The following is a 3,710-nucleotide window of genomic DNA, read 5'->3' on the forward strand; positions in this document are numbered from 1 at the left end:
AGATAGCTGAATCTGAAGAAAGTCCAGAAGCTGAACCCACATCATAAGCGCAAGATGAAACTGCTTCTGATGAAGCACAAGATGGCTCACATCAAGAAGATCCTCCCAGAAACACATTCAAGCACAAGTCTTCACATCATGAGGAGCTAATCATTGGAAACAAAGATAGTCCAAGAAGAACAAGATCATATTTCAGACAAGAGTCAATGATTGGACTGATCTCAATGATTGAACCTACAACAGTTGATGAAGCACTTTCAGATGATGGATGGATCGTAGCTATGCAAGAAGAGTTGAATCAATTTCAAAGAAATGATGTGTGGGATGTGGTACCCATACCTCAGCACAAGAACATTATTGGAACAAAATGGGTATTCAGAAACAAGCTGAATGAGCAAGGAGAAGTAACAAGAAACAAAGCCAGACTTGTTGCACAAGGGTATAGTCAACAAGAAGGCATTGATTACACTGAAACATTTGCTCCAGTTGCAAGATTGGAAGCAATCAGGTTACTTCTTTCCTATGCAGTTAATCATGGCATAATATTATATCAAATGGATGTCAAGAGTGCATTTCTTAATGGTGTCATAGAAGAAGAAGTGTATATCAAACAACCTCCTGGATTTGAAGATATTAGATATCCTGACCATGTTTTTAAACTGAAGAAGTCACTATATGGCTTGAAATAAGCTCCCAGAGCTTGGTATGATAGACTAAGTAATTTCTTAATCAAAAATAATTTTAAAAGAGGACAGGTTGATACAACACTCTTCAGAAGGACCATTGGGAAAGATATTCTTGTTGTGCAAATATATGTTGATGATATGATATTTGGTTCTACTAATGCATCTCTTTGCAAGGAATTTTCTAAGTTAATGCAGGATGAATTTGAAATGAGCATGATGGGAGAGCTGAAGTTCTTCCTGGGCATTCAAATCAGTCAATGCAAAGATGGAGTCTAGGTTCATCAATCAAAGTATACAAAGGAGCTTCTGAAGAAGTTCAAGCTTGAAGATTGTAAAGTGATGAACACTCCAATGCACCCTACGTGCACCTTAAGCAAAGAAGATGAAGGAGCTAAAGTTGATCAGAAGCTGTACAGAGGTATGATTGGTTCTTTGTTATATCTCACTGCATCTAGGCTAGATATTTTATTCAGTGTATGCTTGTGTGCAAAATTCCAATCAGATCCTAGAGAATCTCATATGACTGCTGTCAAGAGAATCTTCAGGTATTTGAAGGGAACAACTAATCTTGGACTCCTTTATAGGAAATCCTAAGATTATAAGCTAATTGGATTCTGTGATGCTGATTATGCTGGTGATAGGATTGAAAGAAAGTCAACCAGTGGCAATTGTCAATTTCTAGGTGATAATCTTATATCCTGGGCTAGCAAAAGACAAACAACTATTGCTATGTCTACAGCAGAAGCAGAATACATTTCAGCTGCAAGTTGTTGTACACAACTACTTTGGATGAAACATCAGTTGGAAGATTATCAGATAACTGCTAACAGTATTCCCATTTATTGTGATAATACTGCTGTTATTTGTTTGTCTAAAAATCCAATTTTGCATTCAAGAGCGAAGCACATTGAAATCAAACACCATTTTATCAGAGATTATGTTCAAAAAGGAATTTTAGATATACAATTCATTGATACTGAAAATCAATGGGCTGATATATTTACTAAGCCTTTAACTGTTGAAAGATTTGATCTTATAAAGAAAAATTTGAACATGCACTTTGTATCTGATTAAATGCTTGCTTGCTCCTGAATATGATTTTAGATTCTGAAGTTAGTTCAGAAGCGGTAGTCCATCAGAAGCTCTTTATTGAGGTTCTGAGGAAAACTCGCTTCTGATGATGATGTCAGCATCTGAAGTCCAGAAGCTGGATTTGTTGCTTCTGAATAGTTGAATTAGTGGAAACGTTGGAAGTTACCTTTTAAAAAGTAACTTCTGGCCCACTAACTTGGTAGTTACTCTGTGAACTTCTTACGTGGCCTGTATGTGTTGGTGTATAACTAAAAGGGCAATGATGATTTAATAGCTTTGAAAGTACTTTTCACGCGCCCCCAATTTTGTCATTAATGTTATGTTTGTTTGTCTCTTTTGAATTGCAATCGTTTTACTTTTAACACTTTGACAATTCACACACTACTCACTCACAACAAACACATTTGCTCTCAAACCTCTTGCGAAGTAAGCGCATTCTCTCAACCTTAGAACCCTAAAATCTTCATCTTCTTCAAATCTTCGTCAATCATCAAATGGCATCATCAAGTTCGCAACGAGAAGATTCAGTATCTACTTCACGAATGGTCCCTGAATATGACTACAGAGGAAGAAGCATGAAATTGGAAGAATGGGATTTGCAAGTTCAGATAGAGAATCCAGTGGATTTTGATTCTCTGGATTTTCATAAGTGTTGGATCAGAAGCTACTATGAAGATCAAGGACTCATGCATTATTTCAAAATGTTGAATGGACCAACATATGAAGCTCTGGTTAGACACTTCTGGGTAAGAGCAAAATTTTACAACAAAGCGGCATCCTTAGCTGAGGAAAGTCAGATGGTGTTAATGTATCCTGAATTAGAAGGGAAAACAAGAGAAGAAATGGGTCTTGCGCCATTTGTTGAAGATGAAATCAGGCCTAGCATCTGTGGTATTCCAGTAAGAATTGCACAATGGCACATAGAGTATGTTCTTAAGGCTGCAGCTTCTGGATACTACTCTGGAATTGATCTTTCAGATGCTGCTGAAAAACGCATTTGGAAAAAGCAAGCCAACTTGGTGATATACAATTCTGAGAAGGAGAAGAAATATGCTGAATTGAGCATGGAAACTAAGATGCTTCTGAAGATTCAGAATGAGAACCTGTTTCCATGTGGTGACTGTGTAAAACCAAATCTAGCTCAGAAGGTCCTTCTCCAGCACTTCATCAAGAAAGAAAAGGATCCTATTGAAGTACAGATGAGATACATCAAGGAACACTATGAGGCAACCAACAAGATAATCAGGTTGGATGAAGTACCTGAAGAAATGTTTGGTGGTGCTGTGCCTCTAGCAAAAGCCAGAAGGAATAAAAGGAAAATAACTGCAGAAGAATATCTGGAGGTTGAAAGGACTGTTAAGAAGGCAAGAGTTGCTTCTGACAAGCTCAAGATTGGTGGATCATCAGTACCATCAATTGAAGAAGCTATTGGAGACATGGATTCCAGGTTGATCATGGATGTTGGCATTTCTCTTGATCAACCTGCTATACCAAAGAGAAAGCGGAAGCCAGCCTTGAGGAGGACCAAGGATTTTTCTCATATCACCTTGACAGCTCAAGCTGCTTCTGATTTGGAGTTAAAAGAGTTACAAGAGAAGAAGGCAGCAGCTGAAAAAGTCTTGGAAATTGCTGCTGAGCTACAAGAGTCTGTAGTTTCAGAAGCCAAGCAACTGTTGCATATGACCAGTGAGTTTGCTAAAGAGGATTCTGATCCTGAACCTGAGAAGGTAATTAATATATCATCAGATTCCGCATCCAAATCATTATCAGATTCTGATGATTCTGATGATGATATACCCTTAGCTCAACTTTTTCAAAAACCATTAAAAAGCCAGTCAACATCAACCAAAACCAACAAAAAGCCCTCTCAGTCAACTTCTTATGAACCAGTTGGTCACATCATTAATGAGAAGTTGGCTGAACTGGCTGAGC

Source organism: Medicago sativa, chromosome 6 (assembly GCF_051527215.1).
Source record: "Medicago sativa cultivar Bolivia chromosome 6, Bolivia_mono, whole genome shotgun sequence".
Lineage (NCBI taxonomy): Eukaryota > Viridiplantae > Streptophyta > Magnoliopsida > Fabales > Fabaceae > Medicago > Medicago sativa.